This window comes from Apteryx rowi, unplaced genomic scaffold (genome assembly GCF_003343035.1).
Source record: "Apteryx rowi isolate R43461 unplaced genomic scaffold, aptRow1 scaffold_789, whole genome shotgun sequence".
Taxonomy (NCBI): domain Eukaryota; kingdom Metazoa; phylum Chordata; class Aves; order Apterygiformes; family Apterygidae; genus Apteryx; species Apteryx rowi.
Genome location: NW_020451081.1, coordinates 223,625 through 238,953, shown reverse-complemented (window position 1 = coordinate 238,953; position 15,329 = coordinate 223,625). Strand labels below are relative to the sequence as shown.

At 40.7% G+C, this 15,329-nt stretch overlaps 1 protein-coding gene across 1 annotated transcript in view; it reads right to left on the bottom strand.

The window, feature by feature from the left end:
* VSNL1 (visinin like 1) overlaps window positions 1–15,329 on the bottom strand; it is a 96,105-nt gene that overhangs the window by 3,028 nt on the left and 77,748 nt on the right. The window lies entirely within an intron of this gene.

Here is a 15,329-nt window from a genome sequence, read left to right as displayed (position 1 = left end):
AACCAAGGTAAATTTTAACAGTATTTTTTCTGCTTGGGAGTAACCAGCCCTTGGCTTGCTGCAGCCAAGTGGCTGTGTGGGCTTTGTGTTATATAACTATTTATTTAAAAAAAAAATCCACACATACCATGAAAAATCAGGAACATATGTTCTCTTCTACCAATGTATATAATACAAGTACATAAGATGAAAACTGAGATTCAGCTAAACAATACAGGGCTGTGCTGTTCATGTTTAATATTCATTATCAGAGAACACTGCAATTGATTGTAGCATAATAAAATATTTTAAATGATGATAATGTGTAGGTGGTCTCTTTTTTTTTCTTCTCCTCTAGAAATTTATGATTTAAGGCATCTTTGAGATAGTAGTTGCTTTTTCTGTGGCCCAGATTCAAGAAAACACACTTCTTAARGAAGGGAGTTTTAAGTTAATGCTGAAGTTCCATTATAGTAAAGGACATGTAAATGCAACTCATAATTACGTTTCTATATTTCCAGCACAATTTATTGGAGATTTTGATGCTCCCAAAATTTAAATGTGCACTACTGCCAATATGAGAGCCATCTCTTTTTTTTTCCCCCAAGTCTTGTTAAGTATTGCATTTAACACATAAGTTTGAAGCAAAGACTTAAGTAGCAGCCTAAGAAATGCATCTACATTTTACACTTCCCTGTTTCCCAGTCCAGAACTTTAACTACAAGCTCTTTCTTGCTGTGGTCAACTATGAAAGCAGTTGAACAACGTATTGAAAGATTTCATAGGGATATTACAGCACATACAGAAATGGGCTGTGCTAATAGTCTGATTAAGTACAGATGTAAAACATGGCAAGCCAGGGAGGGCATTTTGATCTGCCGTCTCTGCTTTTCCTTTGAGGAGGCCATATGACCATTTGGATACTGTGCTGCCTAAAAAATTGCACAACAACTTGCAACAAATTCATGGCCCATAAAGTCATTGCCACAAAGGTCACATCAGGAGCTACTGTTGCATCGACAAAGGGTTCCCAACCTGAAAGTTTCCTCTAAACTTCTTCCTTGCTCTAACAGTGACTTTTCAGACACAATTCTGGGTAACCTTTATGTTGCTATACAGGTATAATTGCTATACTACCTTTTCCCTGGCTCAGTAGAATTATAGCTGCTATAAAATCTTCCTCTTTCCCTTCAAAAGAGAGCAACCAAGATTAAATTTTGTCCACCGCCATCAATTCAGAGTAGTGCCCTGGTGTGCACTAAACCTCTAGAGGAGTACRAATCCCTGTATTATCACAGGTCTGTAGAATCCAAAACCAGAAGGGGATCAGATATGCTCCCCTCACTTCCCAAGTATCTTTTCAGGAAGAGATGGATCGTGGCTGAGAGAGATATACCCCTTTCAGGGGTATTCTGTTCAGGTTAATACCACTATTAAAGTTGCTGTCTGTATTCTCATTTGAATTTTCATGGGTCAGCATCCACCCTCTAGTTCTACACTCTTTCTGCATTAGCTGAAGAGTTCTTTAGTATTGCCTCCTTCAGAAAATGTGCCTTATGTGACTGTACTCAAGCCAACCTACATTTCTTTTTTGATAATCTGAACCGATGGAGCTCCAGGTACTAATGTGGCTCTTTTCTGTACTTTCTACTTTTTGACCTTTTAAAATTTTTGGACTCTGGAATAGTAAGCATGATTGGGCTCACTAACATGTACAAAGACACATGGATTCTCTGATACAATTCACGACTGAATTAACTGCAGCTACCAGATCTCGCTGAGTTGCTTTTCTAGTGAAAATCTTAATCTTTTGTAAAACCAAACTGCCCCATAAAAGGGAAGGCTCTTTGGTCTTAGAATTCTACATTTGACTGTAATAGAGCAAAAGTATTTGAATGATATCTAAACTTGGAACGTTATTTGAAGGTTATCAAAATACTGCTCTCTGCTTTCTCTTCTTTATCATCTACCTTACCCCTCCAACTATTGTATCACCTGCAGATGTTAGCACAGATGTTATTTAATTTTTTTTGTGTGTGTGTGTGTATAGATATATATATACACTTCTCCAGATCACTGACTGAAAGTTAGGAAGCATCTCTTGTACTTTGTAACTCTTCAGGGATTCTACTAGCTCCTCTTTTTTATTTCTTGAGAACTTAATGGTGGCTTAAAGCCAAAAAGACAATTAGGACAGTCACTTGCATTTTAAATCTGAACTGATCACTGCCCTGTGGTGTATAGGTTATGAAACAACACATTTCATAATTGTGTGGTCTTCCAAATGATTCGGCTAAGAGTCCTCATTATTGCTGAGGATGGTGCAGAGCGCTGTCACTTTGCAGCCTCTACAACAGAAAGCCAAGCAGCTAGAGGGAAACGGGATCTTCCTTTTTGCTGTCCAGAGAACCAAAACTCATTCACATGTTATTCTCCTATGGTCCAGACTGTGAAGTGGTATAAACATAGTAGGGGAACCAAAGAATGAAAATGCGAGGAAGAAGTTCACCTACGAAAATGACTAGGAAGTGGCAGTCATTCAGAAATACTCAAGAGCCCAACAACCAAGGGAGGGTTTAGGAGGAGTCAGAGTCTGGAGGTACAAAAGACCATTTCCAAATTATTCTTGGGTAAGCATGAACATACCATTACCTCTCTCATTACGGTAACATAAGCAAGCTGTGTCTCTCCCCTGTACCAATCTTATAGCAGTAACCTCATATAACAGAGGGAAGAAAAACATTCTCCTAATTTTTCCATCACATACAAACCGAGGGTTTTTTTCCCTTTTGAGCTGAGAAAGGCAGTACCACTGTTCAGAGCCAAGCTTTGGCATTAGCAGCCTAGTCAGGTGAATGAATAGAACTGATGTCTTTTTTATTTTTTCCATTTGCCTCCCTCTAGGGAGCAAATACAGTAAAAGGTCCTTCTGGGATTGAAGGTGCTCTTCTCTAGATGATGCTCTTCTCTGCTCTGTGCCTCCTGATTCCTATTATTTTTATCTCAGAACAACTGAAAAAAAAMCCCAACATTGTCAAAACTTGTTTAAAAATCTACTTGGAGGCTTCCATTGTCCGGTTTTGAAATGATTCATAAATAAGAAATGGAGTAAAAAATAAAAGCAATTACAGAGCAGAAGAGGCCAGCTCTGGTAAAACATTATTTTACCATTAAAATATAGTGAGGCCTTAGGAAGGCATGAAGGCCTGTTTTCCATAAAGGCACAGACTGTTTCCTGCTTCAAAACTAGTCTGAGCCAAGTGAAAATGGAAGATGGTGATTGCTGGAAGACAAACACCCATTTCAGCAGATGGAATATGATGGTGGTTTAATCCACCTCATCCGGCACTCTGGCATGGGCTGAGTGGTGCTTCAAAAACAGGCAGAGAAACACTGCTGGGATTTTAAGAGGCCTACTGAAGCTGGGCAATTCAGTGCGTTCTTCAGCCTCCTCTGGAAACCCTAGCCCAGGTGATCAACTTACATATTAAAGCAACCAATTCCCTTCTGCTGCCATGGTACTACGGAAAAATGCACACTTGCTGTACACATCAGCACTGTATCCTGCCTTTCCACTCTTGTCAAAAGAATCAAGGCAAACTATACCTGTCTGGGCTTTTTTACAGCAGTCAATTCCACAGGTGACCAAAAACTGGTCATTTCTTTGTTTCTGCCTGTCTACTTTCAGCCTTTCCTAGGCTGTGCTTTTTCTGACTGGCTAGATTAAGAAATCACTTACCAGCCAGACTACTGGTGTGTGAAGAAGGTGTTATCTGTACAAGTAACTGGTAACTAGAGAAGGACAAAGGGGGGGGTGGAGGGGGGAAGCYTCCTTATTTTGTTACCAAATGCTGGAAAAGAAAATGTCTTGAAGGGTCTTACCACCCAGAATGTTTCTTGCAGATCTTTCTGGCTATCTTGGGGTTTTTCAAAAGGTAGTGGAATAAGACTATTTAGTGAATAACTTTAACAAGCTGTACCTAACTTAAGTCTTAGGGAAAATGATCAAACATCTGGAGYGCCTGGCTGCAGAGCCATGAGGCCTCTGTTACCTTTGAAGAGATGCTGATCACAGACAACTTKGTATTACTATTCAGATCATCCTTGAAAGGAAGTTATTAAAAAGCCCACATAAACCTGATGACTAAAGTATTAACATAAAGCAATACCAAAAGCAACACTCTTCCCCAAATTCCCTGGGAACAGCAGTCCAAAAAAGAAGGAGCTCTCCTTGACACTTGGTGGAGTGGGGTGGAGAGGCCCTACGGACAGCCTGAAAGATTTTTTATTTTCCAGGCATTGTTTTATTATGTCTGAGATGTGTTTCTATTAAAAGGGAACCTCTATTATAAAATGGAGAAAACTGGAATTACAATAGTGTACAGAAATCTGAACATGCTGCCTAAATATACCCAGGTGGCCCTTTGGTCACACTGATCTCAGGTAAGAGCTTCCAGCATGGGGGTTCAGATTTACAGCATAGAAAGGGAGAAGGCAGAACTGGAGGTTATATATGGATATTGTCCCAGGCTTGGAGAAGACAGAGGAAGCAGCTTCAGATTCCCCCAGAAACTGAAATGACGTGTTTAGTTCTCATCACTGCACCCACTCTTCCAAGGGCTGAAATCCCTTGGCATTTGGACTGCAGTGCAAGGTGAGGGCAGCAGTGCGAGGAGCAGCACCACGCATGGTGGAGCGAGGACTGGACCCAGGAACCGCTGTCAGAGCAGCACGAGCAATGAGTGCTCTGAAGTGTGGTCGGTGGGGCCAGTGAGCAGAAACAAGCCCTGCCACCAGGTGAGATGAGCTTAAATAAGACCTTGCTCCCTGGTAAGACTTGAACACCTCAAACAGCAAGTAAAAGATTAGTGCTAGGAATAGCAATGGAGAAAAGTCTTATACAGTTACACTTTAGGAAGTATTGAACTACTTTATTAGGGTTTTATTTTCTCCCTTTAATAAGTTTGCTAGCCACTCAGATCATTTTTGTAAGTAGAGAAAATTAGCGCTTTGAGACTCAGAAAGTTTGACTTCTGGCAGAAGCTCAGGCCAAGATTTTTTTTGTAACAACCGTCTTTTTTACATTTGAACCCAGCCATTGCAGCGCTGGTCAAGCCCCATCTTAGAGATCACCAGAAATGAGAAGCCCTTTGAAGTGTAATTAGTCAACAGYTACAACAGCTGCTATCTATCTGCAGCCTCTTCTGTAGAGGGACAGAATTTCAGAGTTCAGGTTTTATCACTAGCTTCGTATGTCAGTGTTACCATTTAAAGCTCAATCAGATAAACAGTCTCTCACTCTGCAGAGCCACAGCTTTAACTCTGTTTGAAACTGCAATACATGAATGCTATGGATATTTCCATTGTGAGATAAAGCTGTGGCAGTATTTTGGTCCCTGAGGGGGATGTTTGTAATGATTCTGGAGCTTGTTGCTGCTCTTCAAGAGGACAAAGCTCTGGGTTCCTGCCAGCCCTTTCAGGTGCAAACACAGAGTTCATGAAACAAGAAGAAAGATGATAACTTTTAAATTCCCTTCTCTGGAGAAAATTATTGTAACAACAGATCTGTACTCTTCTATTTCATGCATTAAGGCAGGATACCTGGAAGAGATTTACGAGCTCAGACTGTTCAGATCCTTAGGAAGGTCATGCCTGCTGTGGCCCCGGGGTGAACGAGGGTATTGCAGCCTCCAACTGCCAGCACCATGTTGTGCAAATTGAAAACTAACGTAACAAGAGCATAACCAGAGCAACACAAGAAGATGCAACAGGAAAAGGAATGCTCCCTTTCATAAACTGTACAATCCAGTACCTTTGTCCTTCTTTTGGAAGAGATTTAACTACCTTGAGAATACACAGCTCAAGGGCAGGCATCAGGACAGATACACCTTTAAAGCAGATAAAGACTCATTACAAAGACTTCTGRAGAACACATGAATCAAGAATTGATAAGGCACAATGTGCCATTCTTATTCGTGTTGAGTCTCACCTTATTCTCCAGAGTAATGTAAGTGAAGTGAACGGCTGTGACCTCCTCCATGCCCACGGCCGGAGTGGAGGGGCCTGGCACAGAGCATCCCTCCAAGGGTGAGAAGGACGAGGGAGGGAGGGAGACCAGCAGGACTGGGCTGTGCAGCAGGAATGAGTGTGGGGTGTGAAAACCACAGTACTGCCATGGTATTGGTATGGGGCATCACCTGTCAGTCCACGGAGAGAGAGGGAGAGACTTCTCCAAAGAGTAATCTGAAGCATTCAAATTAGGTTTCTGCTCTGAACCACACTTCAGAGAAACTTCTCTCTTGACTGAGTGTAGAGGCATCAGAGGGATCATTAAGCCTAAATTATTTTCATTGAAAAAGTCTTCCCAGTCTTTCCAAGTAGGAAGGTTTCTAGGCCTTATTGTAATTCTCAAACTAAGTCTTTTCCTAGCTATCTTCCCTAAATGTTTGGTTGAACAAGTGTTTTCACTGCCTGCCTACAAAACATGTTTTCCAAAATCACAGCAGAGGGATAATACAATATAATTCTCCTGCTTAAAGGTCTCGGCTTCTATGTGGAAACTCTAGGCTCACTTCCCACCACTCTCTCAGATGAACTAAACCAGCAGTTCAGGAGAATGCTCTGGCACATTATGGATCAGGGAATTAGGAGCTTCTAGATGGGGAATAGCTTCCATGAATTAATATTAAAGGTATCAGAAAGTAAGTAAACTTTTTTTTTAACAAGTTAGTGGCTGAGGAACTCATTTAAGAGATAGATAGAAGATTTGGATTTTAGCCTTTCCCTAGTAAATATATTTTAAAATCTTCTTTAAATCAGGTAGTTTCCACAATTCCCCTGTCCTCCCATCTGCATCTTAAATGCAATGATACTAAACACAATACTTATTATTAACAAGGTGGGCAAATGGAAATACTCTTATTACTTCAGTTGCCTTTGAACTGGATCTATGGCAGTGCTAGATTTGAAAGCATTTCCTTACCATTTTTCAGTCCTGTCAAAGGTTTTCCTCAGTTACTATTCATTGGATGAGATCTTTAATGAACTGGAACCTATCCAGATGCTGTTTCTCAACTGCAGACTCTCAAAGGCATTTAGACAATCAAGGCAAAATCCACAAAGGGACATGGGTGACGATGGGTAATGAACAATCTCCTACGCAGCCAATGCTCAAGTCTTCCAGCACCTTAAAGGCACTCACATTTGCTAAGGATTTCCACGGGCTTTCCTCACGCAACTCTGCTGTTTAGACTTTGGGGTCCTGTTCCCAGAGGCAATTGCCCAAACCTTACTACTCCTAAGTCCTTCTGTGGATGCTGTCACTAACTGCCTTTTAAATGAAAGGCATTTAGATGCCTAATAACCACTGATGATTTGAGTCTCAGCGCTTTCTGAGGCAGAACTTAATCGCAAAGTCTGAACAGGCATTGAATGAGCACTCAAGAATTTGGCTCCATGGAAGCAGAAGTAATCCCAGAAGCTATGCAGGCTTCCATTAACATTTTAATCAAATGTTAAGCGATTTTGATCCCAGAGATGTAGATGTTCCTGTCCTGTTGTCTGCTCTCAGCCACAGAATAGCACACCAGCACAGAGACACACACATACATTTGGATCTTATGCCTTTAAAAGGACTGGGGCTGTTTTGTTCATACGCATGGAAAATCAAGTGAGGTTTACACTGATTTAATTTCATTACTGAAATTCCAGGGGGTGGAATTGGAACATGTCTCCAAATTGTGCTAGGGGATGGGATGCTCCCATGTGACCGACAGCACCAGAAATAGATCCAGGCGCAACGTTCAGATCYGTGGTCCATATGCGGCCCCCTTCTCCACCTTTCTCCTACCACCCCCCCCCCCAGACATCTTGCAGCATTATTCTGTTTGGCAGAGAAATCCTAGTGAGAGGTCTAAAAGCTCTTGCAATAACCATCCCGTTACAGCTCTGATCTTAATAATGGGAAGCTACACAAGAGCTGAGGCAAGTCTTGTGATGGGGCTGATGGAGAATCCGGGACCCTGCCGTGCTGCAGGTAAAGACAGAAGAAAATATGCAGGTTGGGTTGGTTCTGTGGGTTAATGATGCTCGTAATAACTGCCCAGAATAGCAGCAGGGTTTTGTGGAAAACATTTCAAACCAGAGAGTCTTGCCCACCTAAGAGTAACATTTCCTTGTGTGTATTAACAAGAGAGCTTAAAATTTTCTTTTGCTAAGCTATTTCTACTCTGCAAACAAAGCTGAAAGGAGCAATCACAGCCCTCTAGCAAGCTCTGTTAATGATTAGAGAATCTTATTCCCTCTGCCTTCCCAAAAACAAATAAATGGATAAAAATGGGGCTACTGCATTTGTCACCTTTTGAAATACCAGATCAATGTATTACTTTTAGGCACTAATGTAACCCAAGAAACAGGAAGATTATCAAAGCAGCCGATGATATTTATTCTGGTTCATATATAAGGTTGCAGTTTCTGTTGTTGGAATACTCAATAAGGCAACTGCATTTCTGAAGATGCATTTTTTCTTGCACATTAACATTAGCTGCACTGCTGGAAAATGYCAGTTCAGAAGTCAGATTCATTTTGTGTTCCTCTTATTTCTGCCTTTACTGGGAGCAAAAACGGGTCTGATTTCCTCTCCCTGTTCTTCCATTCAACCTTTGAATGGTTATTAACTTATCCAGCTTATCATATATGTATCAGAGCATTTCACACTCCAAATATATGAGTCCCTGCTAGGTATTTGGGAGAAAGAAGGCCATTTTCTGGCTTGATTCTATCCTTTTTATAGTACTTCACATACACAAAATGTCCAGTGCTGACCCAGCACAGGACRACTGCAGGGTCTGAGCGTGCAATACCACAATCCAGTACCACGGGTCTGCATGGGTGTTACCAACCAGATTCTGAGGCTTACAATCATGCTCTTCTCCCCAGTCAGCCAAAAATAAGAGTCTGATTATGTTTTGCTGAGTATAATGGAAGAGATTACTCCACAGGATTACAAGGGATCAGTACACATGAATCTGGGTTTCAGGCTGACAGGATATGGACCTGAACCTTTCACCACTGACACAATTCATTGCTATTGCTGCACAGCAGAAAGCAGCAAGGTATCTTCTGCAGCAAAGCAAATAAAAAGAGACAGCAGAGATAAAATATCAGTTCCAGTGCAGGAAAGATTAAAAAAAAAAGAGAAATGGGTCTCAGAAAAGGACATGAGGAGAAGAAAATACTGTTAAAAAGACTCTTTTTGAGATGAGAATTTAGGAAAGGCTAAAAAAAAATAAAAATAAAAAAATCCTTGTTTCTTGTGACTGACTTTAGACGTGTCCTTATACACAAATGTAAGTTTTCCTATCCCAGAGCTAATCCTCAGGGTATAAGTCCACAGGCCTTTGGCCCCAGTGGATGCTCAGTCTAGTACAGCTGTTATCTAAGCACACTTGTATAAGATCTTGCTATTAGAAATGTCTAGGCTAGAAACCTGCCTCCAGGCTTCAGCTAGACGGAGAGTCTCAAGGCAGCATCCACAGCTGTGGGTCTCCAAAGCCTATAGGTTTCAGCAGCAGCTGAGGGTTGGGGTTGGGAAAGTCACTGAAGCTTTGTAAAGTATGATCCCAAGTACCACAAAAGACCAGAGTCTAAATGACTTCTCAGATCCAGGCCTCAGTTCTCCCTGTGTGTTGGTGATATGCCCCCACCTGAGAGGCACACTGCGAGGATAAACACAACAAAAGATTGCCGCTATTTCAGATACTGTAGCAGTGGGAGTCATATAACTAGCAAGAACTGGTGAGAACTGCCAAATTTCATGGATGTTTGCTGCTTATGTCTCTACTCAGTAGCTTTAATGTTGTGAATGCGTATGTATGTATAGACACATGGGGAGGCTTATAAACAGCTGTTAGTCCTTCACAGAGAGAAGAAATAGCTAGAAGAGCCAAGAAATCTAATTTTTCCCCTTCAATGGGAAAATTCACTTGTACAGGTAGAAGCAATATCAGAGACGTGTCTGTGTCTTTCCCAGACCTCCGAAGACAGGGACTAGCTCTTACATTAGTATTGCAATTGGCTTAAGTCACCCTGTTTTGAAGAAGTTTTGAGCCACTGCAGAAACACTCAGTCGAAGCATTTGTAGAAGAAAGACATATATGAGAATTCAGGAGCTGACCTTGCATCATCAATACCAGTTCCTTGCAATGTGTGAGATGAGGTTAGGCTGGGATCAGAGAACAGGCACACGGCCTCCAGCACCAAAGGACTTGACAAAGCAAGGACCACACTAAAAAATCACAAGCTATAGCCAGCATACACTAAGGGGTTAGAAGAAGAGGGATGAGAAAAGACAAATTGTGCTTCYTCTTCTCAAATATCCACCTGGCAGGGTCTACCTCTAAAAAAACTTTCAACTTGAAGAGTTAATCTTTATATTCACATTTGTGGAGAATTAGTCATTAACTAGCAGGAAATGAATTGATTTTCAATCTCAGCTTTTCTCTGATTAGATTTGGACAACAAGAAACTTAATTGAGCTGTGGTAGTGCTATAGGTCAATACACTAGCAGATCAGTTATTACCCAGTGCTAACAAAAAATCTTGAGAGAGAATCGTCATCAAAACAACTAGCATTACTAGTGCATTATGCCAGGACTAGGGCTGATTAAATGTTATTTCTCTTTGATCTTCCCTAAGTGGCAACAACACTGGAACACTTTATTTATTTTAAGTTTGGCACAGTCTTCCTCTACCCCAAGGTCAGTGATAGCGCAGGGCTGTAACAGTGTCAGGAGCCTGCTGGGCTGTAGCTATGCCCCAGCCTAATTACAACATCCTTTTTCTTGACACCATGTTATCTTTTTAGGAATCTGGGAACATACCAGATGGAGGATACACCGATCTGGGACTTTTTTTTTTTTCCTTTAAAGATCATTTGACCCCTTTTTAATTCTGAAAAAGGCTTGATCTTCCCAGTGAGTTTTGGTCCTGCGGGTTCAGAGTGTTAACCTGAATGCTGTGCCTGCTGTGTTGTCAAAGTCCTTAGTGCAAATTTCCCAAAGAAACAGGACTATAGAAGCATCAGTAAATGTTATTTCTAGCCAAAAGGGGATTTGAAACACAAGTCACTGAAGTCTGAGATAAACATCTTTTGAATATATAGATGAAACTGCAAAAAAGATTCTTGTGTCTAAAATATATGCCTCAAGAACTTTAAATAATATATCGTCCTAAAATTCTTATACAGCATGGAGTTATTATAGCCCAGTACTGCAGAAGGGGAACTGCAGTAAAAAAAGGAAAGTAGCTGGGAAGCCTGTAGCTGAGAGGATCAGAGAGCTGAGCATCTGAACCTCAAGATCCCAAGGCTTGAATAATGCTCACAAACCAAGACTGTTTCCAAGTGTCATTCAGTGAGYGCTAAACTACAAAATCAGTGACCGATGTCCTTTGCTTGATACCGAATGCAAAACCTGCTAATTCAAGAGTTACTAACAAAGAGTGTTATCTTCTGGGGAGAACTACCAATTCTCCTATAAGCACAGCTCGCTACAGTGAGTTGGGAACTGGTGTACTTGAATATCTTCTCCAGCTCATATAACCTTTGGCAGGAGAGAAGTCTGTAAACCTTTCAATCCAGGGAAGGAAAATACAACCTGAAGTCAGGAAAGACCAAAGGAGTGGGGAAAAGATGAAAGCGGTATGAGCTTTCAAGCGGTATGAGGTATTTCAAAAATACTATGAGCACCAGGCAGGAAGCTGGCTTGTTGAGAAAGGCATCAGGCAGTCAAAGAGAGAAAATGGAAAGGGCTGACTGCCCAGCAAACCTGTGCGCCCTGCTGCTAGCTGCCATCACAGGCTACAGAAAGGAACACACACACCTAGCATAGGCCCCAGCACAGGTAGGTCCCAAAAGGACCACAGGCTTAATAACTGGACTATAGCCACATCCCTAGGTCAGTTAGTGTGCAGTTGTTATGTGCACACATAACCCCCATCTTTGTTCCTCTGTACTCAACTAATCCTTGGAGATGGACTGGGAATGGTTATTTTTTGTTTTGTACCCAAAACCTTTAACAATGCCTAAGGGCTACTAAAGTAGAGTTAACTGTAGAGTTAACTACACAAGAGAACCCACATGGGCAAATCCTGACACCTCTTTGCTTGGAGAACCTGGAACACCCGTCCTGATTCCTTAAGCTCATGTGGCCCTGGCACACAAACCCATACATCATGGGAGTTGACAATAAGATATAATAGGAAATAAGGTTTCAATGAAGAATAAAAGGGGGAAGGGGGGAAGGCAAAGGAAAGGACACCAAAGAGGTCCTGAGAGGCAAAAAGGATGGTAGCAATATTTAGTATAACAGATAAGGGGSTGGTGTCCAACAACTTGGCAACATCCTTTTTTTCCCTTAGCCTGAGGCATATTCTATTGACTTTTACTTTCAGTACTGAGTTTGAAAGCAATCCAACAACCCACAGAGGGACTGTCCTAAAATGAAGTTTCCAGTCACTTCAAATTGGAAATAGGCCCACATTTCTAACTGCTGCAAGACCTATCTCGAAGCCTTTCTTTTGCAATGACGCTGCAGGCAGCTATGTTTTCAGGTTGCCTTCTGAACATTTTGTACAGCCCTACTTAGGAGATTCATCCATCTGTAACCCTTCCAGTTCTGTTCTTATGGGGGCCAGTAACAAAAAAGGACTTTTAACATAGTTTTAAAATTTCAACTTTTCAAGATAATGCAGTTTCTTTCACATCTAGGCAATCTCTTAAAAAAACACAAACCTTTTAAAAGGGCATTGTCAAGACTTACAAGCCCAGTTTTATACAAAATCTTTGAAATACCAGCATTAMCTTGCAAAGGATCATCTATGTCTTGTGAAGGAGTGCATCAATGGAATGGACTAAATAATTTCTTGCTTAAGAAAAGTATCTTGGAAGACGTCAATATTAAGCTCATTGATGTTAAAAAGAATGATTTTATTTGTTGCGTGAAGTGTTGTGCATACTTGTGTTTCCATGTGAATAACAATACTATTACTRTTGTTATTTGTATCATGATATCTAGGAATTTTGCCTGAGTAGCTTTTGAATAATAACTAGGGCACAGAACACACACAGAACAAGAGAGAAGGAAGAGGAAAAGTCAGTGCAAGGAGCCTGGAAGACTTTTCTTTCCAGTCTAAATCCAATGGACTTTCCTAAGGATGGGAAAAGAGAAGGGAATGACTCAGACCATTGTGTCAACTTTTGGGAATTAAGCAAACATATGGGCAGGTCTACAATGAATAACAGGTCTCCAAATAGTGACAGCTCTTGGGTACACTGCTCCCTGGTCTATTAGCTCTACAGATCAACCCCCCAAGGGCAAAGGACCTTGAACAAAGGCTTTCAGAAGGATGATTGTAAGGTTATAAAGGAACATTACATTCTTTTTCCCTGTGTAAAAGGTGCAAGGGGAAAATTCTCACTGTATACATTTTTTTCAGTCTATTATGTACTTTGACATCTATAGAAAGAGAGAAGAAAAAAAACTCCTTGTGGGCCAAATGGATCTCTGCCTTTGTGGAGAGATGCCATCCCCCTGGGTACGTTGTGGCTGTGCTAGCACTGAACGTACTCACCAGCCAGTGCAGGCAAACTGTGGATATTGATACTAGTGATTCTCAGTACTAGACATTTCCAAAAGTCTTCTGCTTTTTAGGCAACTGGCCATCTAAAGAAGATAATATTATCCTGCAAAGTACAGCTTCTCCACAGTTTCATCCCTCTGATTCCAGTAAGTTCTTGGGGGGTATAGACTTCTATGAGATTAACTTAAATGAACCAGGTGTATGGAGGGGGGAAATTACCCCACAGATTCTGTTTTCTCAGTACTGTAACTTTGTATTATCACATTCCATAGGTTTTCTATGGTTTTATCCACTCTTCCATGTATCAGACAGGACCACAAGGGCCCACTTTAGAGAAATCTGTAAATGTATTAGTACAAACTGGAGCATGCTGTTTGTTGATTAAAACYATTGAAAGCGAGAGGCAGGGTTGCCCTTCTCTCTGGCATCTGCCTGCTGGATGCCAGAGTAATGAAGTGATGTTCTTAAGTAACTCAAATCCTTCAGCACATGGTACCTTTGAATTTCAGCTCCATTTTGTCATCAGATAATGACCATCACACACATATTGCACTGAGGCAGAAAGCTACAATGAACAGCCTCTTTCGTTATGGATAAATTAGCCAGCTGAGTTTACTGTCCGCTTGGTCCCTTTAAGATCTTATAATTATTCCTATACTMAGTCTACAAATGACTTAACTCTAGAATGCAATAAGACCTGCCTTAAACTGCCATACAAAAGGATAGTATAAAATAAATTCTAAAAACTGTAGAGAATAAATGAACTTTAAGTAAAAAGGATCTTTAAAATGTGAACAAAATATACCGCAAAAGTACATCAATATTCATCCTTAAGAAAGTTGCTATCCATGGCTGTTCTTTCACCACCAGGATATCTCATTGCATCCACTATAATGACTGAAGTTTGAAAAACATAATTTAGGATTCAGCTGAAAAGGAGACACAATAAAAAGCACTTAAGCAACACACTTCTCTGTTGATTCCTTGCTGCTTCATTTATCACACAGACTTAGTGTAGTTACGTGTTCTCCTTCTGATTAAATTACTCTCTGCGCACCAGAATAGCTGAAGATATCCATACCACTCTAGCTGCACATAAAATTCTGAGAATGATAAATGTAATACTAATGTCTTCAGTATAGTGGTGAATGCAATTTTGTTTCAAAATCAGATCCATATGAATTTTTCCCCTCAGCTACAAAAATTCTGTAAGAACTGGAAACCCCAACTAAATCCCCTTGCAAGAAGCAAAATACATGACAATTTATAGACAAGGCAAAGCATATCTAGAAGGATGTATCAAAATCAAAGTTTCTCATTAATACACATTACCTCAAAAATATGCTTGAAAACATGGACTGATGCAACTTGAACTGCCCAGAACTATAATTATGGTAACTAGCTCCCACTGGGGAAAAAACTGTTGCTTTTCCACACTGAGTAATGGATATGAGTAATAGATTTGACTTTTTCCCCCAAGTATTCTGGTAAACATGCTAAAAAAATTAAATCAGGTTATAGGCTTTCTTGAATAAACAATAACAGCTACTCAATCTTTAGCAAACATACAATAATACGGTAACAACAAGAATAGCAAAAAAGAGCTCAGTATTGGGGTGGGAATTGGAAGAAGGATATGCAGCTTTGGATAAGTTAGCTCTTTTATCTAATGAGAGCAGCAGATCCCAGAGTCAATAGAGATGAATAAAAAT